The sequence below is a fragment of the Triturus cristatus genome, chromosome 7 (genome assembly GCF_964204655.1).
Source record: "Triturus cristatus chromosome 7, aTriCri1.1, whole genome shotgun sequence".
Classification (NCBI taxonomy): domain Eukaryota; kingdom Metazoa; phylum Chordata; class Amphibia; order Caudata; family Salamandridae; genus Triturus; species Triturus cristatus.
In genome coordinates this window covers 1614903353-1614929427 of record NC_140590.1, presented here as the reverse complement: position 1 = coordinate 1614929427, position 26075 = coordinate 1614903353, and the positions used below count along the sequence as shown (strand labels likewise).

At 43.2% G+C, this 26075-nt stretch overlaps 1 protein-coding gene and 1 long non-coding RNA gene across 2 annotated transcripts in view; one reads left to right on the top strand and one right to left on the bottom strand.

The window, feature by feature from the left end:
- The window catches only part of LOC146812512 (uncharacterized), a 480077-nt gene extending 463506 nt beyond the window's left edge, over positions 1-16571 (bottom strand). The window contains exon 1 of the long non-coding RNA XR_014965950.1: positions 15780-16571. This is a non-coding gene — a long non-coding RNA (uncharacterized LOC146812512). The remainder of the gene's footprint in view (positions 1-15779) is intronic.
- Positions 16572-20539: 3968 nt separating this feature from the next.
- MYLK2 (myosin light chain kinase 2) overlaps positions 20540-26075 on the top strand; it is a 173169-nt gene continuing 167633 nt past the window's right edge. The window contains exon 1 of the mRNA XM_085619515.1: positions 20540-22938. The gene's annotated coding sequence lies outside the window, so the exon portion shown is untranslated. The remainder of the gene's footprint in view (positions 22939-26075) is intronic.

Below are 26075 nucleotides of genomic sequence, written 5' to 3'. Positions count from 1 at the left end.
ATAGGGGATTGAGCCAAGGGGCTAGTAGTGTGAAAAACGTGGCTGGACAGGGATCGGCCGGAGAGCCTGATTTGATTTTGCTCAATTCCGCTAAGGATGCCTCTACGGAAAAAGGACGAAATTCAGACCACATGCCAGAGCGATGGGAATTATAGGATGGCATTGCTGGCATAATTTATGTCCCTGTCAAGTGAAAAGAGGAGTAAATCGTCTGGATTGTTTCCTGAAAGATGATAGATAAATCCTCGCATAAGGAAGCTGAGGGAGCAACAGCACTCTTCATGGCTTGTGGCTTCATAAAGCCCTGGACAATTAAAAAAAAAACAATTTAGTAGAATTATCAGAGGTTTTAACTTAATTGGCAACATATGCCCTAATAGTGTTGCGTTTTAGCCTATAATTTTTTTTTGGAGCTGTTCTATAAATGCATTTGGCCTCTAAGCTATAATTTTTCCGCCAGGCATGCTCGAGCTGCTTACATAAGCTTTTCTCCAGTCGAAGCTCAGTCGTGAACCAAGGGGCCAAGGATTTCTTCCTAGCCAGTTTCATAGTCTTAATTGGAGCTACTTTCTCCAGAGCCGACGTAATCCAGTCGTTAACGGCACAAGCATCATGACTAGGCTCTCCAGTTAGTGGAGGAAGGACATTCTGGAGCTCAGGACCCACGGACTCGGGTAGGACCTTCCTCCAGTTTCTCCTGTCCTCATACTCTGACCTAGCCTGATTATTGCAAGGGGTGCTAGTCAAGTTAAAAGGAACTAGTCGATGATCTGACCATGTCAGAGGCAAAGGATCCTCCGCTCTCAAGGTATGGTCATTAGTAAAGATGAGATCCAACATATGGCCAGCCACATGAGTGGGTGAAGATACCTTTTATATCAAGTTTAACCCCTTAAGAGTGTCGGCCAGTGGAGAAGCCAGGAGGCAGTTGTCATTGTCCATATGGACATTGAAATCGCCAAGGACTGTGAAATTGGCATGTTTTAGTGATAGATCAGAGATGAGGTCATATAGCTCCAACCACTGAGCGGCCAGAGAGTCAGGAGGTCTGTAAACCAACAAACCTGCAAAGGGAAAAGTAGGAGAAATTTTAATACAAAAGGACATCGCCTCAATCAGCCCTGTACTCTCAATTCTCTTAAACGAGATCTCCCAGTCCTCTCAAAAGATCACAGCAAGGCCGCGCCCCCACCCCCCGTCTATTGCTAGCCTGGTTAACCACTGCCATCCTATAGCCTTCTGGAATAGCCAGAAGTACATAGGGGTTTGAACTTTCTCTTAACCAAATTTCGGGTAAGAACATAAGATCCCAGGAATATGACTCTAGGCTGGGCCAGATGTCATCCGCATGCTTGGGGAGGGATCTGCAATTAATTAAATATGCCTTAATATCCGACCTAGGTGCTGATGTACATACTATAGGAAGCAGTGCTGAGGAGGCGGTGTTACTTCTTTCTTCCTCCATCAGCCCTTTACCTAGTGTACATGAGCATAGCTTGCAACGTAGCTCCTGATCACACCCCCCCCCCCTCCTCCCAACAGGCAAGTATCGAGGCATGACGGCCTTGAGCAGCCCAATGATGAGAATGCAAGTAGCTGCTCCCTAGCCCAAACTATTCCTGCTGAAGGATTGCCTCAGGCAGCATGGCTGGCGCTGGCCGCGATCTAGTCGCAGACGGGCTTGCCTAAGGCGTGCCTTCGGCGCACCAGCGGCACGCCCGCTGCACGTCCACTTCAGCATGGCACTTATATCCCGATTGCACCCCCGGAACTGAGGAAGCTGAGGGGAGGAGCCACGTCCCTCCGCAACGAACGGCACAACAGCTGCGGCAAAACGGGGACTGGTGAGAAGTAAAGTGCTCTAAATGAGTAAGGTATTCTTTAAAAGATTTCCAATGTTCTGCGGGAGAGAAGCAACGCCTGGACCATGACTCTTCGTGCTGGTATCGGAAGAAGTGGAAGAATTTTCCGCATCAGTCTTATGATACCAAAGCAGGATGCTGCTAGCTTCACTGCCTGGTGGTCAAATATAAAATCTCTATCCAGCCAGGCTCCCAAGCTTTTGATCTTGGTTTTAGGGGCTGGTGAGGGGCCAAGGCAGTTGGGCCAGCTCAGTCCACATGTGGAGACAGAGTAGTTACCAAGATCATTAACTCAGTGTTGTCTCCATTGAGTTTGAGGCACGACTGGTCCATCCATGTGGCCACCGTTTCCAGACAGACTCCTAAGTTAGCTGGCACGTTCTTCGTATGATTTAAGGCTACCACTAGCTGTGTATCGCCATCGTAAGTGACTATATGGATCCCATATGGCAGGACTAACTGGGCAAGAGGTTTTAGGTAGACATTAAACAGAGTGGGGCTTAGCTAAGAGACCTGGGGTACTCCACATTTTAGTGGCACACATTTAGAAGTCTTGTTGCCTTCGAATACCTGAAACGATCAATCAAGTAGAAAGAACTTAATCCAGGCCAAGACATCACCTAAAACTCCAACCACTCTAAGTCTGTCAAGAAGAATGTTGTAATTGACAGTGTCAAAGGCGGAGCTCAGGTCAAGTAGGATGATGGCCACTGCACCTCCCTGGTCGAGGATTTTCCTTGATTCCTCCACTTCTGCTAAAAGAGCGGTTTCGGTACCATGTTGTGGTCAAAATCCTGTCTGCGAGGTATGCAGTAGGGAGTGAGTTTCTAAGAACTCAGCGAGAACTCTGGTGACATTTCTCTAATATTTTGCTGATCCCGGGGAGAAGCAAGACCAGACGATATTTACCCCATACCTCAGGGTTAAGATTAGGTTTTTTTAACAGTGCTCTTATCATGGCATGTTTCCATGACGGGGGAACTTGACAGGTGGATATCGATGAATGTACCACTTCTAGTAAAACTGGAAGTATGGTTTCCCAAACTTTATGAAGCATATGCAAAGGTGCAGGGTCTCGAGAGGAGCCAGATTCGACCTGGGCAAAGAGTTGAGAAAAGGTGGACAAGTTCATAGTTGGAAGTTACTGCAGTTATGGACTACTGCCCAATGGAATATCTACTTCCAATGCTGTGTTATCAGAACAGTGGGACTGGGGGAAAGTGTTGTAAATATCTAGGGCCCGATTCACAGAACTAACTTAAGACAAAATCCTAAACTTACTACTTTTGGTATTCACAGAAGTTAGGATTTTGTCTTACGTTTGTCTTAAGACAAACTTAAGACAGACTTTAGACAGTCTTAAGACAGTCTTAAGACAGTCTTAAGACAGTCTTAAGACAGACTTAAGACAGACTTAAGACAGACTTAAGACAGACTTAAGACAGACTTAAGACAGACTTAAGACAGACTTAAGACAGACTTAAGACAGACTTAAGACAGACTTAAGACAGGCTTAAGTTAGGATTTTGTCTGTCTTAAGTCTGTCTTAAGTTTGTCTTAAGTCTGTCTTTAGACTGTCTTAAGTCTGTCTTAAGACTGTCTTAAGTCTTTCTTAAGTTTGTCTTAAGACAAACTTAAGACAAAATCCTAACTTCTGTGAATACCAAAAGTAGTAAGTTTAGGATTTTGTCTTAAGTTAGTTCTGTGAATCGGCCCCCTAGCATTTTCTTGTTGGAAAAAAGCTGCAATTTCATTACATTTCAGCTGATAGGAGTCAAACGGTGGCTCAGGCACAGGGCACTTCGTAAAGTTTTTTGCTATTTGGAAGATTTCCCCGGGAGTATAGACAGTGAATGTGATTTTCTCCTCAAAATACTGTGCTTGTGCTCTCTTTATTTCTGTTTGGTAAGTTTTGATGGACTCTCTATATTTCTGTGTTTTTTAAGGTGCTGTATTCTTTCCTCCAAGCTCTCTCTAGTGTTTTGCAATTTTGTTTAAGTTCCCGAAGTGTAAGTGAGTACCCGAGTGTCAGTTTCTCCCTAGGTCTTTTCTGACTCCATTTAAACGGTATGGTGGCATCCAAGGATGATTCAATCCAATGATTGAGATTGTCAATAGCTATGTTAGGGTTGGGGTCCCATAGAGATTTAGTATTCTTCAGGGCTATGGTCCATGCCTCTGGTGAGAGTTTTGCTGAGGGGCGTTCCCAGCTCTTAAAGGATTGGATGCTAGAAGACTGTGACGTGGTGTTCCATTGAATCGGGATCAGAAAATGATCTGACCATGGCACTGGTGTGGGATTGCCTACTGAAAGCTGTTCGTTGTTTGAAAATACTGGGTCCAAAATGTGACCTTTACCATGTGTTAAACTAGTGACTTTTGGATTAATTAAATAGCCAATATGTCTTGGGTAAGGTCCAGGACATCAGATTAAGCGGGTCCTCTAGATGCAGGTTGAAGTCGCCTAATATGTTAATGTTGGGTAACAGTTTGCTTTTTAAGTTTGTATACTTTATTAAACTGGTAATAATACATTTTCTAAATAGATCCACTGATTAGGTGCTGAGGGCCTCAGGGTAAGGACTGCTGTTATAGGGCCTATAATCTAGCCTGATGAAGAACCCCAACAGCATTCCAGTGACTGAAACATGTTGCTTCTCATTGATGGATAGTAGAATTGTTTTTCCACATTAACTGGCATAACTATTCCCAAACAGGTTGAAATACATTACTGATCAATTGGGTCTACCATCTGGCCGCTTGTAGTCTTTGAATACTTTAGTATGAGTACACAAATCTGTTGTATTCTGATATGAACATCTCTATTGTTTTCAAATAACACTTCCCCTGCAAAAAGATAAAAATCAAAGGTAAACTCTAGTCACAGACTGTATTTCATCTGCTAAAAAATGTGGCATATTTACTTCGCAGATGGTTTTGAAGGAATTACCAAACACGCTACACCTCAGTTATTGTTGCACTGATCAGACATTTTCTCTAGAACACTGTATCTTTTGGACATGAGGTTGCCGTTTACTATTAGAATTTGGTACAACCACCTGTCCATCAGCATTTCTTAGCTGTGAGTGTCTACAAAATCTACAGCGAAAAACCTAAAACACAACTCCTGTGTTGTAAACTCAAGATGGCACCTATATGACCCTGGTCACTCTCATGAAGGTACTTATAATTTCAACAAAACATTCAGTTTTGAGGAACTCCTAAATAATGGTGAGAAAAAATCTTAATGGAAGTTTGACTGCCCCTTGCTCAATTAATTAATTCCTTAGCGGAAAATGGTGTGTTTTACTCTCAGCGCTTTAATGTAAGAAAATAAAACTGGGACAGCAAATGAAAATCAGCTAGAAGCTGTAATGTTTGAATCAGTAAGTGCTTGCAGCTTGTAGGAGGACCAGATTTCACGTGTGACCATATTGGACAGTCGAGTCGGCGTTAACTTTAGTGGTAGCTAAGAAAGCGCAGTGAACAGAACTGGACAGAGTTTTAATTTAAATGGAGAGAAAGTGAACCACATAACATCCATCTTTTTGTTCTTGAAAGAGAATTTGAGGTTTCATGCCATTATAAAATGCGATAAAAAGGGTAAGTGGGCTGCTGTCCCAAATTGGTACTTCCAATTGATTACAAATCTAATTTGGTAATGAAAAGATTTAATTAAAACTGTAGTTCCATTTATGTAGCTCTCTTACCTCTTATGTGGCCAAAACAAATATGCAGTCTCTCTATAAATGTCTATCTACCAGTGGCGGCTGGTGAGATTTGAAAGTGGTGAGGTGTAAAATAATTATTGTATTGCACTGCAGCGAGCGAGCGTAGCGAGCGAGCCAGAACAAGCTATGGAGGGTTCAGAGGGGTTCTTCCCCTGAGAAAATTTTGAAAAAAGAGTGGGCAAATGATGCATCTTCAAGCAAATGTGAGAAAGCAAGAAGGTTCATAAAGAATTGTGAAAGTGTAGTTATGACATTAATAAGGAGATTTCATATGATAATGATGTAGGTTCCTGCTGTTTCTGAGCTCAGTACTGCCCTGCAGCAGTCATTTTGTACATACACTCCAATTCATAAGCAACCAGCTTAATAATCTATGTAATATTTCAGCCCACAGAAGCAAGATCAAATTAGCCTTTCAGAAATCCAAACTGTATACAGTGTGCATACACACATTACAAACAGGTTTTAAGGGTCCTACAAAGCGAACAGTCCAAAGAAAATTGTAATGTGGCAGCGAGACTGGGGCTTGGTGCTTGACAGGTCTTACATACAAGCTGCAGAACAGCAGGTGTTCCTGCTGGATAAGTACATTCAGCCATTCGCTATAATTGTGCAGATTTTTCCCTTATTTAAAAAAAGAAAATCAAGCCTCGAATCCTTTCAGCACTCCTACCAAGGCAGGTCTTAAGGTGCACTCATGTAGCTTATAGCCAACCTTGGTTCCCAGTGCCACCAACCCTGCTCCTTACCTTCGACAGGGGCATGAAACAGCGCCTCATTGTCTTGTAAAACAGCTGTAATTTCCTCAAGACATTTAAAGGCAGTTTTTCTTACTTTACTCTAATAAGTGCAGTTTAAAGAGACAGATCTGTTCTTGTTTAATGGGTTTAGAACTACCATAATACAACTTGTATTTTTTATTTAACACTTTACTCTACAATTAGTTTAAAGGTATCATTAGCCATTTAAAATACACTCACTTTACCGACCTCGTGAACATAAAGGCTAGGTTGTCCCTGCCAGGGACAAAGCTGGTGACATACAGATCAACCGATGTGTGAAGCAGTTCCCTAAGCGGGCCATCTTGCAAAGATGGCTCAGTGGGCAGGGAAATGGATACAACCTGGCAACAAAATGGCGGATACTTGCATAAAATCTGTTTTGTGAACCCCATAATGGTAAATTCACGAGCAATTATAATTGCTAGACATATCAAACTGTGAACCAGCTGCAAATTGTCCACTTGCTAATTAGCGCGCCCATGTGAAAAGATATGTGAGGGGCAGTTTGCACCTGTGACAACGGGTCATTTGTAATTGGGCTTTTATAATTGTTTTCCTAAACTAATTTTCGTTTTTCTTTTCTTTTTTTTATTTTATTTTTGTTGAGCAGAGCATAAAGGCAATAAATACATTATGATATAATTGATTGTCATGAATAAAAACCAACAATTTACAATAAAACACATTCTTATTCATTTGTCAGATGGAACCTATATAGATTAAATAACCATACCTATTCATCAAATACTTAAAAAGACAACAGGAGTCTGGCTGGACTGTACAATGGTTTTAAAAAACATGATCTTACTACATAGATTTTCTAAAGTGCTACATACTAAAAAAAATCAAAAAAAATCCATCGCCGGATGGACATGGTAACAGACATTATTTACATTATTACTTACCCTCAGGATTACCTGTAATTGTTAACCTTTGATCGCTTATACCCTTGATTATAGAGAGCTAGCAAACAAACAACCATAAAGATCCCTATATGAGTGATGTAAACATTATATCAGTGCAAAGAGCGGCGACACTATAATGCAATTGTGCCTTCCTTTAAATATAGAAACATAAAGTGCAATGTGCTAAAGTGCTAAATCATTGTTTCCCAGTTATCAGAAAACTTCCAAACAGTTGTGAATTTTTTTATTGTACCAACCCTCTTGGCATAAGCTTCTTCGAACCTCCCTGTCCTTTGCATTTTATTTAGCCCTTTAGAGTAGGATGGTACCTCATCAGATCTCCAATTTTGGAGAATTAAAGAGCGAGCGACTAAGGAGCAAATCGCCATATAAGACTCTTCGGCTTTGGTCAAATCTGACCTCACTTTAGAAATGCCAAAGAGGGCTACCTCTAACTCGGGGTCAAACTTCTTTTTAATTGCATGGCTTATTGACGAAAAGATCTTGCGCCAAAAAACTTCGAGCTTTGGACACGTAAAAAATATGTGGAGCCAATCTCCCTCGCCTTGTGCCTGGCATCGAAACCATTTATTATCCACTTCCGAATAGCGTTTATTTAAAGTTTTCGGAGTGTAATAAGCCAACCACCGAGACAGAAAGGCCATGCTTTTGAAATTGGCTGCTCTTTGGGCCTTACTTCCTAGCTGGGCTATCGACTGCCATTCCTGGTGAGAGAAAGAACAATTGGTTTCCTGGGTTATTTTTCCCAAAAATTCTTCAACCAGGGGGAGCTCATTGCATTTTCTGAGCAGAGAATACCAATTTCCCACCCCCTTTAGTTTGGCTTTATATAAAGCATTTACCTGGTTAGTTGGCACACCACTTGGCAGCAAATTATATTTATTTATAAAATGTGCAATCTGCAAGTACTCCAAAAACACGGGCTTGTTTCGATTGCCATGTCTATTTTGAACCTCTTGCCAGGAGATTACTTTCTTAGAGATTAAAAAGTGGTCCAATTCCTCAAGATCACAGTCCTTCCATCTTTTAAGCCAGCTAGAGTGAATTTGAAGACCAAAGGTTTTACACTCCTCTAGCTTCAAATAGATAAATCCGGAGGACCCAGCTTGTTTAAAGAAAGACTGCAATCTGTCGGAAAAGTCACGAACCGTCTTGTATCGGGTCTTTTTCGGTAGTTTAGATGTTTTTAAAAATATAGGAATTTGTGAGCCAGACTCCTGAATCATCCTATCAAGAAAAAACATATCTAGCAAGCCATTAGGTTCCAATAAATGTGCTGTAAGATCCAGGATCGCTGCCTCATAATAAGTTAGGACGTTTGGTAAGGCTAGACACCCTGATTTATTTCCAACTGTAATATGGGCAGCTTAACCCTAGAAACATTCCCATTCCAAACGAATTCCCTGAACATTGAGTCCATTTCTTTAAAATATTTGGAGTTGATCTTCAAGGGTACATTTGTAAAGAGGAACACTAATAGGGGAAAAATAGACATTTTTAAAATTGCTACACGGCCAATTAGAGTTAAAGGTAGAAGAGTCCACTTATCCAGCAGGGCTTTAATTTTATTCTGCATAGCTAAGTAATTCAAGCTAAATAATTGTTCAACTTGATTAGAGACATAGATACCCAGATATCTAATCGTTCTACTTTCAGAGCTTGAGTTTTTAAATTTGGCGGGCAGTGAACTACGTAGGTGGATATACGGTGACCGATCTTTGACGAATGTGTGACTACAAGACGGCACCATAAGTCACGAGACCCGCATGGTGCAATATAGCACTAAACAGTAGAAAATCTACTGGAATTCAAAAGAATAGGTGAGTGCGATAGGCCTCATTTTAGTTATTGTTTATATGTAGTACAGTATTAAACAATAGTCAGGGAAACCTTAGAGTAGATAGTACAGCCCTGAAGAAGGCCCCAGACCCGAAAGGGCTCATGGTGCGGGTCGAAACATGTTGTCATCCAAAAGCGGGTACATTTGAAACAAACAGTTCAAAATAACCCCACTAAAGCATACTTTTTTTATCTGATACCCCAGGTACCCCGCGAATAAAGCAAAGCATCGGGGTATACCTGAAGGTATTTTTAAATTTATTACCAAACTGGTTCCCTGCATAACCAGAAAAAAATTATATAAGAACTCCCATAACATCTTTTGGTTGAGTCCGCCCAAATAGTACCATCTTACCTGGATGTGGAAAGACGCCTATGATGAAGCATGTCACTATTAGTGAGTGAGGCGTCTTCTCCAATATCTTTGGATATCCTAACATCTATAATGGTTATGTCTCAGGAAAACATCTGTTATATAGGACAAATCGGGACTAATTCAAAAATTGACTTCGGGAATCTATTGAACAACCTTTGGAAATAGATAACAACAGTTGCTTTTTGTGAAAACATATATACTTGGGAGATTGCAACTGTTTTGCTTCTCTCACTCTCTCTAGTGATACAAGGTAAAAAATTGCAGTCAACATTCAATGTTAAAATCTCAGTTTATTTTATATCCCCCTATTCGCTCAAATTGACTAAATTCTTCTAGAACCTGTTCCAAATTCTGTTTATCCGGGCGCAAATACAAAATTATGTCGTCAGCGAAAAGTTTTAATTTCGCCATCCCTTCAATTGGAGCTTTAATTTCGGGATTTCTGCAGATTCTTATGGCCAAGGGCTCGATAAACAAGCATTTGCAATGCAATAGGTCTCGCATTAGGAAAGATTGAGCTTTTTGTATTGTAAATTGACTAATCTTTTATTTATGTGTTGGTATTGAAAATATTGCAATTACTAGCTTTCTCATGTACGTCAATAGTTTTAACTGTTGCAAATGTGACACCTATAGCATTTGTAATGCAATATGTGTTGTATTTATGTGAGTTAGATGTATTGATATTACAAATAACAATGGCTTTTAATTTTTGCAAATAATTAATACTTAAATAAAAGTTAATGTAAATTATAATGGCAATCGTTTAAACTTTTTTTAATAACTCGTGAAGATTATGTTTAGTGTATTTAATTGCGCCTAAAATTCAAGAACAGAAGTTAAAAAATATCATTTTTTTTTAGCCATTTGTAATAAAGCCTAAATATTGAGAGAACATATTAGAGCCAGTTGTTGTTGAATGGTTGTACAGATTGATACTGTGGTGGCGGTGAGTGATGTTGTAGTGGTGTCGAGTGATGCTGTGGCGTTAATTGATGCTGTGGTAGTGCATAGTGATGTAGTGGTGCCCTTGAGTGATGCTGTGGTGGTGCTAAGTGATGCTGTGGTGATGCGATGGATAGATAGTGCAATAGTCCGATAGATAGATAGATAGATAGATAGATAGATAGATAGATAGATAGATAGATAGATAGTGAGGGCGATAGATATATAGTGTAATTATGTAGAATATAATTATGTGGCACTGAGTGGTTTTGTGTGGAGTGTATGTTGATTTTAGTGGCGTGTAATTATGTGGCATTGAGTGTTATTTAGAGTGTATCTTGCATTGTTTGCATTGTAATTAATTGGCACTGAGTGTTAATTGGAGTGCATGTGGCATTGAGTGTAGTGTAATTATGTGGTGTGTAATTATGTGGCGCTGAGTGGTATTTGAAGTGTATGTGGCATTGAGCGCTGTGTAATTATGTGGTGTGTAACTATGTGGCACTGATTGGTTTTTGGAGTGTCTGTTGTATTGAGTGCATTGTAGTTATGTGGCATGTAATTGTGTGGCTCTGAGTGGCATTCGGAGTGTATGTTGCCTTGCCTTGTATTTCTATGGTTCCTTAAACCCTTAGAGGCAATTCTTTTATTTTAACTAAAAGGATGGTAGTTAAATGGTGTTTACGGCAGGATGGTCGTTAAATGGTGGCTACGGAGAAGCTGTGTGCTGAAAGGCAAAGAGAACACGGGCATGAAAGTGAAAGCGAGGATGAAAATGGAATGAGTGTGGCAGGATGGTCGTTAAATGGTGGCTACGGAGAAGCTGTGTGCTGAAAGGCAAAGAGAACACGGGCATGAAAGTGAAAGCGAGGATGAAAATGGAATGAGTGTGGCAGGATGTTAGTTAAATGGTGGTTACGGGGAAGCTGAGTGCTGAAAGGCAAAGAGAACACGGGCCAAAGCTGGAAGAAAACACGAGAGGCATGTGTGTGTGGCAAACACTGGTGGGGCTCAGAGCATTCTGTTGCTGCCTTGATGCCTGTGTGTGTGAGCAGTGGGGCTGTGTGTGAGAAGTGCCTAAAGTTGCAAGAAAACATATGGTTATTTAAATCCTTAGACGCAGAATTAATGGAGCTAATGTTATCGACCTTAGAAGGATGCAAAGGGAATGAGCGCCTCATATGTTAACTTTGTAAGTGCAGAAAGCGTGCAGGGCAAACTTATTATTTTGGTTGTTTGAGACTCAGATCTGGGCAAAGTTGCAAGAAAACCCGGAGGGGGGAGGGCGGGCTGTGTGCTGAAAGGCAAAGAGAACAAGGGCATGAAAGTGAAATCGATGGATGGCAATGCGTCCGTGAGACTAGCCCTGTGGTGGGGGAGGGACAGTTGTGAGAGGCGCCATGAGGAAACAATCTCTCGGCATGCTGTGGCGGGGGCAGGGGAGCGCATTCCAGGCGGGGGAGCGGACCCTTTGAAGTATGATGCCGAGGCTGTGGCTACACGTGCACGCGCCACTGGGCTGAAGCGCTTCCCCAAACGGATTGCATGGCAGCACGATGTACGTGATTGTGCGCGTGCTCGCCATGCAATCCACTTTTGGGAGCACTTTGAAATGCCCCTCTTACTAGAGTCTTGCATAGCGGTTGCGTAAACGCAATAGCTACGCGAGACCTAAAAAGGTGAACAATATGGGCGACATCAGGCAGCCTTGTCTGGTTCCACGATTTATATTCACTGCCCCTATTAAATCAGCATTTACTACAGCCCGGGCTTGAGCACCTTGATAGATATTTCTCAAAATGTTTATAATTTGAACAGGGATACCAAATTTTTCCAATCCAAAAAAAAAGTGCGTCCCAGTTAACCAAGTCGAACGGCTTTTCAGCATCGACCATCGTGACATGGGTTGGAATTTTGTTGTTTGTCGAATAATCAAGGGCCTGGATTAAAAACCCAGTATTGGAGGACATAGACCTCCTCGCAACAAACCCGGTCTGATCGCGATGTATTAATGCCTGAGCAATGGGGGTAAAGCGTTGAGCCCAAACTTTCATTACATTTTTTTAATCTGCATTAAGGCGACTGATCGGCCTGTATGAATTGACATCTTTTCAATTTTTTCCCTTTTTTACAAAACTGACAATTATGGACTCTTTAAAACTAGGGGGAACACCGCCTCCCAGTTTGATAGTGATAAACAATTTCACCAAAAAGGGAGTCAATTCCTTAAAAAAGGCCCATTGGCTCTGCAGGCTTTTGCCCCTGCAATTGACTTCACCACTTTGACAATTTCTAATTCAGATATATCGAGCTGGAGTTGTTCCGCTAGCGGCCCTGAAAGAATGGGAAGATTTACCTCCTCAAAATAATTATAAATTTGATCCAGTTCTTCCTCGTATCTAGTAGAGTATAGCTGCGAATAGTGCTTTAAAAAGACTTAGGCTATGCCGTCTTTGTCAATTATAGAGGCTCGAGTCTTAGGATCAATAATTTCAGAGATCAGGGCTGCTTCCTGTTTTGTTTTAGTTACACCAGCAAGCATTTTACCCACCATTTGACTCTCCTCATACACTCGCTGTTGATATGTTTTAGAGCTGGTTATCTCTCCAATTGTAAAAAAAACTCCTTCAGTGCCTGCTTCTCTCTTTCAAGCTGAACTCTGGCGTCCCCCGTCCCTTGAGACTGGGTATTTCTCAAGCTCATTGCTTTATCTACTGCCTGCTGGAGTTTAGTAATCTTTTATCACCTTTTTTTGGACTGGGCGGCTGAAAACGCGATCATCTGCCCGAGAAGGGCTGCCTTGAACCCAGACTGCAAAGGTTTCTGCCGTATTGTTGTTTATCTTTAAGAACTTTAATATCCATTATTTTGTATTGGCAACCCACTGAGGATCCTGGAGGAGGAGACGATCCATCTGCCACCTGGATCTTATCCTCCTGCACTTCTCAATCTCCACTTCGAGTTTAACAAGGGAGTAATCTGAAAATGAGTTTGCCCCTATTTCAATACCTCTATAGCTCAAAGAGCGTGATATTAAAAAGAAATCAATACGGGAAGCCGTATGAAATTGGTTAGAAGAGTAAGTAAATTTATAATCGATTGGAGTGGCGCCAGGGGTCTATCAGAAGATGTTCCTGTCTTAGTGCCTCTACGACTTTTTTAGTTTTAGGTTTCAACTCTGTTTTGTTTTTATTAGAAGTATCTTTCTTTAAATCTTGGATGAAATTAAAATCCCCACCCAAAATTATCTTTCCAGGTGCACCCCTGAGTATCTCACTAATAATTTTAAGTAGGGCTGTAGTGTCGTCTACTATTGGGCAATAGTAGTTAATAAAATTGAGTATTGTACCATTTAATTTGGCCTTGATCCAGATCCACCTTCTCAAGGAAACTCTCCGGATTTGGTCAAATTCCCAAGGAAGACCTCTACAAAAATAGATGGCTACTCCTCTTTTAGCCAACCCAGCTGAGGCAAAAAAGGCATGAGAAAATAATCTTGGGAGAAATAACTTTGGGGAGTTGGTTTTCAAATCAGTTTTCTGAAGAAATAAAACCTGGGGTGAGAAGGAAGCTAACCACCTAATTAGTGCTCCATACTTTTGTTTGTTAAGTATCCCATTGACACTAACTGAAATAATACAGCACTTGGTTGTCATTTTTAGGTCTCGCCTGATGTCTCTTCGAGACATTTAGTAAGTGGTTTTTAAAAGTGCCACCAGAGGCTTTTGGTGGCCTAAAGCTTGAGTGCACGTGAGCGTGCACGCCCGCAGCCGCCATCTGCCTTTCTGTCATGGCTCATTAAGCCTCCTCCACCCCCTTGCTGTCTGCTTTCAATACCCCCCTCCCTTCTCCCCCCCTCCCTTCTCCCCCTCCCTCCTAATCAGCTTGTTATTCTTAACTTCGGAAGCATCTGATGTGAATTCTTCAAGGAGCAATTCACTTCCGACTAAGCCAATGCCGCTTCAGACAGTAGTAATTTTCTGGTGCTTGTTGTGTGTTTCTTTTCGTCGCATTTGGCATATAATCACTGTATATAACGTTACACCATTAAGCACTCTTAGATCTTTTTCACTATACGGTAACTTGTTGCACAGTGCCCGTTTTTGATTTTATTATTTAATTCTTTAAATTGTTACAATTAGCATCCAGTTGTATTAACTTTCTCCACCCCTGTTTAGCTGTTTTCACACTAATTGCCCCGTCTACTGTTGGGGTTTCCGTTTGGACTACATACAGTTGGGACGAGTTTGTGGGGTTTCATTGCGCGTCAGCCTGTCCATGCAAGCCACTGTGCTTTACCTATGGGATTCCCTTAACCAGCACTGCACTGCGATTAGGCCATAAGCCCTATCTTTTATTGAGATCGCACTCGCATCTCACCGTCTTTATGGCGTTTAGCTCCCACGCTCGTCAGACTTTAATGCGAACATAGGCTAGTTCACGCGTCTCCTTCACATTTTTATTCCCCCACTGCGCCGCCACTCTAATTTCTTTACCTCTTTCACTGTCCTCGGAAACTCTCCCGTTTTGGCATCGGATATCTATCCACGATTTGGGTCATTGTTGTGATTGTGCATGTCATGCTCTGCAGCTAAATTACAGTTAATCAGTTTGCCCTGTCATTATATATCCTGTTCACCGTAAAACACACGCATCTCGTGACTCCTAACGTAATGCAACTCAGTTACCTGCCTATAAAGCTGCTACTTGCACGTAGCCTGGTCTGTGCCCGTGTCTTCTTTGCTGCCTGCAACCACTACGGGACTTGCTGGTGACATATATTTCTCCACATTTCATGATTTTCATAGTGACGTGACAAAGATTGCAAGCTTTGGTGAAGCTGCAACAAATTTCATAGACTTTGGCAAGGTATACCTTTCTGTGCAATTTGTATGGCCTCATTCAAAATATAGAACCATCTTTATAGTCAGTGAGGAGGGTGTCCTCCTCAGACCAGGAATATATGTTTGCTATATATGAATGCACACATGTATAATCAGATCAGACTCTTTATTTCCAAGAAATGCATTCTTACAGAAATATTGCACATTATTCAATTCATTTACATAAGCAATTACAAATATCATAAAAATCTACAATAAATAGCAATTAATTAAATCAATACAGCAAACACAGAACAGCAACCTAAAACAAGTATAAAATGGTATACAAATTAGGTTTCATGCCATTATAAAATGCGATAAAAAGGGTAAGTGGGCTGCTGTCACAAATTGGTACTTCCAATTGATTAAAAATCGAACTTGGTAAAGAAAAGATTTAATTAAAACTGTATTTACATTGATATAGCTCTCTCTTACCTCTTAAGTGGCCAAAACAAATATGCAGTCTCTCTATAAACGTCGATCATCTACATCCTATCCCATCCTTCTGCCCGCATGCACTCTGCACCTTCCCAATATCAACTGCCCAGCAGAGATGCCATGGAATGAATGGTCACCGAGTCCAGAGCCCCCTCCCTCACCTTAAGAGTCCGATGTACGCTGAAAGCCCAAACTTATGTGCACGATTTCAGCCTCTAGTGTCCTCGAACGAGCATCGCCCCCCCCCCCCCCCCCCAGTATATTCACTCAAGCGCCTCGTAGAAACAATTTCGCATTCTGCGCTATACAGCCTACTACCCCAGCCCCTCGGTCTCTGCCAGGGCCCTTGCTGCGAGTGATGACGTCACCCTTCTGGAGGCCTGTTATTGTTGCAGGCGTTGAGTTTCCTGCAGACTGATGGGGCCAGGTCCCTGCCAAGGCCTCTCCAAAGAGGCTGAAGGCATGAAGGTTAAACGCGCCGCTGTGACGACGGGGGGCGGGCCCCACGGCGTGCTTGACACCGAGTCAAACATCTCAGGACAGCTTGTCTTCGACGGGAGCCAATGGGAATCTTGGCGCGAGGCCATTGTTCAAGCACCCTCCTTGTGATCTGTTTTCCTGTTTGTTTCCATGGGTCGGTGCATGCGAGGGTGAAACCCGACAAGATTTTTGGAATTATGGCTCCTGTGACTGCCTCTCCCCAGCCTTACTGGCCTTATTTATTTACAGTTCACCTTTCAGATGAAGAAGTAGCTATTATAAAAATTCTAGATTTTTCGCTAGGCCAATGCACCCATTTGTAATTGTATGGCAACGCCGGATTTTATTCCCGCCCAGTCCTGGATGCGGGCGGGCATCCCCTCTTGTACTTGGACACCTGCTCCTTCCAGGGTTTGGTATGTAAACACCCTCTTCTGTTCCAGTACCAGATGCCCACACATTTCTGCTTATACCCCTTAGCGTTCCATACATTTAAATTCCGTACTATCCAGTACAGATGACATTTTAGGACTGGTAAGGTTACAGATGTCTCCTAAGACGCAGTTCCAGTGCGGGGATTTCCTTTCCAAAAACAGTGTGCTGTGATAGCCTCGCCCAATTGGTTTCATTGATGGAATTCAAGACTACAAGTCCCAGAGTGCATTATGGTGTTAATTTTCAAACAGATGATTGGTGCGAGTCGACCTTAAGTGCAGGAATCTGAACCCATTGCTGTCATCACTCCTCGGATCTGGACTGCAGCTCCTCCTGCCACCCCCACACCACCCCGGCATCTGCACTTAGTCCTGTCAGCACCCCTAGTCTTGAATTCTAGCACGCCTGCTGCTTCAGCAGCAGGAATGTGCCCACGCGGATCCGCCATGATCTCTGACCTCTCGCCCCCCCTGCTATTTCAGGACTTGGGGCTAGAACACAGCTCTGCCGAAGCACCTAATCTAAAACTCGGTTCGACAGCTCTCTCAGAGGCACTCGTTCCTGCTGTAAAGTTGCTGGGGTGCTCAAGCAAACACCACACCGACACAGTGACTGCAGTGGTGGTTACTCCGTAGATTAACCACGACGGCTTCCCGGGCCATTTATTCACCACGTCTGGCTGTACGACAGAAGACACCACTATCATCACACACGGGGTCAAACCACAAGTCACCCCTGTGCGTTTGCCGTCGACCCGGGCTATCGCGACACTACACCTGCCCTGCACCACCCAAACTCGAGATCATAAACCTCGCCCCACGCATCTGTGCCAATGCAGATCAGCCCTTTGGCTTCATGGTACCTTTCAAGGATGTAGAACTACACAGCTCCCACGGCCAACTATCAGGGTAGAGCACCAGAGCCAGCTCTGCGCGTGCACCTCACTCGGCCTCCCTCCATGTCCAGAATATCTCACAATGGTTGGAGACCCCAGCACTGGTCTTCTCAAGAATGGGGAACTGCGCAACTCTCCTGGCCACCTTCCCTGGTCTGAGATCACCACACAGCTCTACCAATGCGCCTCAATGAGCCCTCATCCTTCAGGGCACTTCACAAGAATGGTGAGCTGAACACTTCTCTTTGCCAGCTTCCCTGATCAGAGAACACCACGCAGCTCCGCCAGTGCGCCTCAATGAGCACTCAGTCTTCAGGGCACTTCACAAGAATGGTGAGCTTCACTACTCTCCTGGCCAGTTTACCTGAACAGAAAATCCCCACAGATCTGCGTGTGCACCACGCTCCTGGCTCCGGGACCCTTCTCAAGGCACAGGATTTGCTGATCGTCCACTTCCAACTTTACTTATCAGCAAACACTACAGGGCTTTGCCTGCGCATGTTCGTCCTGGCACAGCTCCTCCAAGATGGGGAGGGTTGCCCAGGGCCCTTGATTCCCGCTCGTGGTAGCTCCTGCTGTCAATCACTGGGACTGGCACACGTTTGTGCCTGTGCCCACCAGTGCCCTATTGTAGGATGACAATAATGCCCATATTTCCACTCTCAGGCTTTCCCTTTCCAAGATTCCAACTCCCAGAATGCACTAGGTTGGCACGAAAATGCCATTACTCGCAATGTGGTGAGGTGGAGTAATACAACCACCCTACAGCCACCACCAGTGAACTTTGATTATGCGCTGTGTTTTGAGTTTATATGGATATACTAGTAGTCCACTGTGAGCTACCTGATGTGGTTCCTCCTTCAATGAGTGAGCTATGGTGTCCTCTCCTGAAGCTCTCCAGGGCATACCTATGGAACCGCTGGGGAACTGCTGTTATTTTTGTGGAAAGCTTATTCCGCTTTCCTCAAGGTTGAGTCCAAGATGAACAGCTTAGGCCCCCCCCCCCCCACCCAAAGCCTGTTCTGCCCAGGGCCCTACAAATCCTTTCCATGCCCCTGTCTGGGGTTCCTTTTTCATGGTGACTAGGGTTTAAGTCAGTAGGGAGACCACCTCTCTCCAGATCACCAGGACACTGGTTCCGTTCCTGCACTTTCCGCCATGCCGCCATAAAGAAATATTTCACTGTGTGATGAGGGAGCTGGGCCTAGTTTTGAACTACCTAAGTTGCACTTCTGCCCGCTCCAAAAAACATAAATACAAAAGCAAAAACTTGCTGAGGTTGCCTTGATGTTCTGGGTGTTTTCACACCCCTAATGGATATCAACTGTTCAGAGCCTCCAAAGACGAGCTGAAAACCCATTCTGTGCAGTGGTTTCCAGCTTGTCTGCGCTGCTGCTGTGTGATATCGACTCTTCACCGGTGACTGCGTAAACGGAGCAATTAATGAATGACACATCATGGCACCATTTGAGCTTGCAGGTCTGGAGTTTTCATGATAGCCTAACACATTCAAGATGTTGTATTCCTGTTTTGCTTCTAATTAGACCAACACCTGACATCATTGACTTTCGGGTGAACAGTGCTGGATTGGAGACCTTGTCTTTGGTGACCTAGGTCCTGCATCTAACATCGTTTGCTCTGCGGCCTTTGGGTAGGTTCATGATATAGAAATGGCATATACATACATACAAATATATATATATATATATATATATATATATATACACATACATATACATTTGCTGTTCCCTGGATTTGTCAATGCCAGGGATCTCCCATAACTTACTTTCCCCAGAAATGTCATGGCTCTGCATCTACTATCATTTGCTTTACCCTGGGCCTTCTGTACCCAAGGATCTGACATCAGTTGCTTTTCTGCTTATTTTTGATGCTCTGGGCTCTGCCATAGGTTGCTTTCCCTAGATCTTTCTGAACCCAGCATCCCCTCTCATGTACGTGTTACAATGACAGATACCTTTGTTCAAGTCAAATTAAATTTGAAGATCTCAAACTTTTCGGTATTCCCTGTGAAGCTGGTCTATCATCTTCAACTAGTACACAACTGTGCTACCTGTCTTATAGCTGTGTTACTTTCTCCACTTCTCCAAGTTCTATAGGCTCTCTGCTGACTTCCTTTACACTCTAGGGTCCAGCTCAAAGCTCTGATAATTGTACAAAAAGCACTGCACCTTCAGACACCTAGATTCCCAGCTGAAAAAACACAGAGTGGTACATGCTGAGATGAGTCTTCTCGTCAACCAGACAATTTGTGCACTGGTCCCAAAAGCCTTGTCAGCGGTTTGAGGTGATATATCCTTCCCCACTCCAGCTGCAAAAATCTGGAGCTCATTGCCTCTTATTGAACAGGATAAGCTGAATTTTTCGAATTTCTGGAAGCTGCTGAAGACCTGGCTTTGCAACTAGTGATTGCATTCACCTTTTTTCGATGCCTATTACTGTTTCTCTCCATTCTTGCAGGGGAGGGTTTTATTCTCTTTTAGATGTTGTAATTAAACAGTGCTTTTCGTTGAATATTTTAGAGCTTGGGGAACTGTCATAGTTTGCTTTTCAGACTGATCTTCCAGGTCTCAGCATCTTCCATCGGTTGCTATTCCCCTTCTCCGATGGTATCCTCACAGCTACCTTTTGTGCTGTTTTGGAAATGTTCTGGTGAATGACATGCCTTAATCAGCTGTGGCCTTCTGCCAGCAGGAAGGAGCTTTACACCCTGCTCCCTGGGTTCAGCTATCTGTCTGCAGATGGTGCCTCTCCTATATTTGGAGCTCAGAGGGGGGAAGGAGGGAGGGCCACTGGCAGATTGGGCAGGAATCTGAAAGGTCACATCCATTTACTCCCATCACAGCCAAAAAACAGTGAGAGGAAGAGAGCGAGACTGACATCACGACTTTCCTGAGCTTCTAGGACATTCTGCACCTAGGAAATGGGGGTCCTGTGGCCTTTAACACACTGCAACACCCTTTTCCCAGCGACTACGGGTCACTAGAAGTCATCACATCTTTTTATACCACTCACGACTGCCTCAATTCACATCAATATTCCAGAGACATGTGCTACCAGAACTACCTCGAGTGAGATCCAAAACTACAGGCTTGTACTACCAGTTATACTCACTTCTCACCAGATTCTCACAAGGAACTTCTGCTTTTGGTACTATCAACATCTCACTGTATCCTTCACTAGAGACTAGTTCCACCCTAACGGATTCCGTATGACCAGATCTCTACTAAGAACTTTTACTATCAGACCTTCTCATTTCTCACCAGATTCCACTTTCTAAAGTCTTCAGCTACCAGAAGTGTAACATCTGACCGGATACTCTACTACAGACTTCTGCGACCATAACTACTGACCTTTCACAAAATCTTCGACTGAGAATTTCAATATTCAGGAACTCCAAGTATCTCACGAAATCCCTCTACTAGAAACTTCAGCTTTCAGAACTACTCAAGGCTCACCAGATCTTCTAATGCAGACTTCTGCTACCAAAAGTTTTCAACATGTATCTCTAGATCCCTCTACTATAGACCTCATCTACCAGAACAGAAAAACTTACCAAATCTTTCAATGGTCTACGGGAAATTTCTGCAACTACTAAAGCTCACATCTAACCAGATCCTCATCAAGCGAATTCAGCTTCCAGAACTTTTCACACATTCTACTAGATCCCTATACTAAAGGTTCCAACTACCACAACAAGGCACAATTTATGAGGTCCCCACACAAGACTTCTTCTACCAGAACTGTTTGCATGTCTAATCAGACCCTCGACTACAGATCTCTGCTGCCAGAACGACTCACATCTCACCAAAGCCTTCTAATATTGAATTTAGCTACCAGGACTTCTCATCCCACCAGATCCTTTACGATTTATTTTTTTAGATGCCTCATCATATTTCTCTCTTTATGATGTCTGGCTTGAGGAGCACCACGTTTTAACAGAACCTTTTCGTGGAGATGTATGTCAGATTTACGTACCTGGAATGGGATTTCATGTTGTTATGGCTGTTGCACAGACACCTGAACTTGCTTCATCTCAGTGAACCTCCCCAGGTCATTTCTGGATGTTGAGGTGCATCAGAAGTCCTCAGACTCCTTTACTAGGATGGCGTAGTCCTTGAGAACCACTCTCAACTCTTCCAAGCCATGTCCATCAACCTTATTTCAATAGTGACTAGATTTTGTCCCTGCAGATTCCTTACAGCTGCACTCACTCTCTCCTTACCACTCTCACTCCCCCTCACCACGCATCCACAATACCTCTGATGTCTACCATTGCTTGTGTTCCCTCTCCACAAGTAGACCCACTAAATCCTCGTCACCTCCTGAACCTTTCTCCAAAACTGTTCTTCTCAGAGACGCTGCTCTTATTTGGTGGGAGTAGTGGAAGTCAGTCATTCTTCTAGGTTTGGGGTTTTTGAAGGGTAACAATTCCGCTAGCCTCTGAGTGGACTATCCTGGTTTTGAAAAGTTATGGATTCTCCTACAATGGATGGCTCAGTCTGGCTTCATGTGAATTTTGGGCGGAAGTGATCACCTCTTGCTGTCCATCTTTGGGTTCTAAGTGCAGGAGCCAGACCCTCCATTTAGACGATCGAGTTTCACAGAACTATGGACCTTAGTAGAGCACCAGAATTTTGCAGTGCCCAAGAGCTAAGAGTCTGAGTTACCAGGTCTACTCACACACAAGTGAGGGAAATTGCATTCGGCACTTTGGAGATTGGAGATAGGTTCTTGGCCACAACACTTCAAGAAGGGCTAGTGATGCGTACTATAGTGACCTTCCACACTAAGTTGATGTCCTTGATTGTCGACACACTAGTAGTCTAAGGTTGGATTTCTAATAAGGCATCAGTGAAGAGACTGGCCACTGCTGCCAGTCAGCGCAATCAATCCCGTCCAGCCGGAGTTCAGTGGACATGAAGCTTGACCGCCTGGGGAGAAAAGTGGACAAGCTTTGCCAAGGGCAGGAGCAGCTCCTACAGCAGGTAAATGCCATTTCTCAGGGCGTCAACGAGTTGGAGAAGGTGGTGGAGATACTGAAGGGTAGAGGCTGCATGGATCATCAAATGGACATTGGGTGCGTCTGGGAAAATTGCTGTGTACTCGCCCATGTGGTCTCCAAACTAGTCAACAAGCAAAACCAGCGGTTGCAACACCTCGAAGAGATGACGGAAGCCTTGGTTCAGACATTGTCGAGCACCTTTAGCAGCACCCAGTAGTGACAGCACCCTAGAAGAGAGTAGAAGGAAAGCTCAAACTGGATTGCGTACTTGGACAACCACGAAGATCAGACTGGGTCACAGCAAATGAAAGCGCAGCTTCAAGGTAAATTTCGCCAGCACTCTTTAGAAAGTGCGCATATGCAGGGTTTAATTTAGCTCAGATGGAAGTGCTTACCTAATTAATTCATTAGACACTGTGGTTGAGGAAGTGGAATTTCGCATTGCATCCCATTCACACCGAGCTGAACTGGCCTTTTGGGAAACCTGTAGAGGTCCCAACAGGCCAAAATTTCGGATAGATTGGTTGAGCTGTTTGGGTTATACTGTGCACATGACTAATTCTGTCCCAGCCATACCATCCTTTTTGAACGTCCAACCTCTTGAAAAAGCTAAACATTAGATTAACACTGTCACAGCAGAACAGTCCTTTCCCTGTGGGATAGGCTCCCTGTAAATCCAAGTCTGTTTAACTACAGCACACTATAGTCACACAGAGAATGGGGCTCATTAATGAGATCTCCTAGGTATGCAGTAGAGCTTTTTAGGTCGCCCTACCAGACAGTGCGAGGTGTCTAGTTTGAAAAGACCTGTTGGCAGTTTACCAACAGGATTGGCTTTATTGTCACTCCCATTTGCTTGCTCAATATTTAACGGCTTGCTGTGTTCATCTTGTGTTTCGCTCTCCCCTGGAGCACAATCTCTTGACTTGTGTCCTTTCACTGCTCACTTTAAGAGAACTACGTTTTTCCCTTTTGCTTAAGCACTCGATGGGAATGCATGTGTTTTCCAGCTAACTCCCTTATGTACTTCTCTTCCCAGTGTGCTTCTCTCCCATGTGCTCTGTGTTGCTCTCACCCATGTGTTTCTCCCTTTGCCCCATGATGTTCTCTCCCTCGTGTGCATCATCCCCTGCCCTCCTTGTTGCACTCTCCCTTGTGTGCTTTTTTTCTGTCCCTCTCCTGCTTTCTACCAGACCCTCTCCTCCATTGCCTTCCTTTATAAATGCGTCCACCCTCCCCAACAATCCTTTTTTGGGGGGGCGGAGTGTTGTGCAGTGCAGCTAATTGGCCGGCCCTTCAGTTTTATAAATAAAGCACTTTTGTGCTACTTTATTTTTATATTTTTTATTTACTGACCCATCTCAGATAGCATGCATGAGCCTACAAGATGGCACAGCCACCAGTAACCATGGAACCATACATTTTACTCCTGCTGTACAACATAAGTCATTGGCAGAGCCAATCAGTCTCAGAAGTAAAACTTATTGGGTTTGCTGATGCTTGTTGTCTCTGGAGGCCAGTCGGTCGCAGACCAGCATTTCTTAGGGGCACAGTATAATAGAGAAACTAAGCTAGGAGAGAATAGGTGAGCTTTTACTCAGTGCTTATAATAAAAAAAACAAGCACTGACAATACCCATAGGTCTGGCTTTAATGTGCCAGCACATGTAAACCCTGGCACTCACAAATGCAGTTTACATGTGTTGCTTGCACAAAGAGAGTTTCTCAAATTTAAGCCTGTCTTGTTGGCTTTGCCAATGCTGGTAAAAAAGTAGTAAAAATGAGTTTTTGTAGGATTTATGTAAGAGATATAGAATTTAATGTGATAGCATCATGATTGAGTATTCAAGATTTCAAGATTTTATTTTTTGGGTGAACGGTCTTTTAAAAACAAAAACCATTACACCAAATGATGTTTTTAAATAGTACGACTACATATAAACACATAAAATCATTGGCAGAATCTTACAAAGTTAATCTACAAGGTACTTTTGTGCGTTAAATATTTAAAATTTCATTTTTAAACAAAGGTTTAAAAAGATCATGTCTTTCCAACATCCTTGTTATTAAACTGGCTTTAACTCTTCGAGATTTTCTGGTTGTCCGTTAGTTTAAAAAAATAAAAATAAAAAATATATTTTTCGCTCTCTACAGAGTTTCAACCGATTTCCTTAAATACACATTTAAAAATGTCACCCCCCTGCATACTAGGGGGATTGAGGTTCCGCCGAGCCAGGTGATTACAGCTTCTCTACATGATCGTATATTCAAACTATTCAGTAGTGATTTTAATAGTGACTTCCGTTCCTTTAATAGCTTAGGGCATACGCAAAAAATTTGTTGAATAGATTTGTCAATGTATCCGCATAGTCTGCAATCTCGATTTTCCCTTTTATCCTTCCAAGCTGGGATTAAGTCTTTTGTTTCCCACATGCCCAGACGCAGCCTCATGAATTGATGTTTTAGTGTAAGTGAGAAATAGGCTGATAAATATTCCTGAGGCTTCCTTTTCCCATATGAATTAATAACCGTCCAGGCATGCCGTCTTTGCAATAGGGTATTCTCATCCGTTGAGTATACTTTTCAGAAGTAAAACAGTTCTTCGTGCATTCCAATGGTAGGCCTTCTTGAAAGTGAGAAGGGTACACCAAACAGCCAACAGCATGAGGTGAGAGGAATACTCCCTTCAGTTGAACCAGAGCCCACTCTATGTATATTTGAAAGATTTGGCAACAACATACCCCAGAGACAGCTGTGGGGTCAAGCCAAACTTAGAAAAAGAGGGGCTGGTGAGTTCACCAACACCAAGCATTTTAATTAGACTGAGAAGAACGGTTATGGTAACGAGATGACCCGGTGTCAATTTGGCACAACTTTTCCAGCCCTCGGCTTTCCCTTTACAGGTCACTGATTCCAATGGGGTCACTTGAATTTCACTAAGACTACAACACCCAGACTGCAATGTTTTGCTGACAGCACTCACGACTGGAAATCGTGTGTTTCAATTCACAGAGTCATCTGGAAACCGTAAGTATTAGAGCCAACATTGAACGAGAAATGTATGACCCAAGCTAGTGGGCAGCGGAGAAAAAAGGGAAGCGAGTCTAGCTCCCAAGTGCCCCCCCCCCCCCTCTTGGTCCAGTCCGGGCTTTTTAGCCAACATCACCTCGCATTCTTAACCTTCTTGTCTGGTTATAAATAAGGGACCGAACAATGGTGTAACACCACTGCAGAGTGTGATGCGCCCCCTGAGCTATCCATATCTCACGGATAATCATTGGCTGTGGGTTGAATGGTGCCCTCTGAAAGGTTGGAGTGGGGGCTCCCTGGATGGTTGCCCTATCCCTACTTGCAGGAGCCTTCGATACGCCCTTAGGAACACAATGTAGTAGTCATGTACATTGGGTCACGTGGATGCTGAATATACCTGAATGTGTACAGATACACAGCTTTGTTGTTCA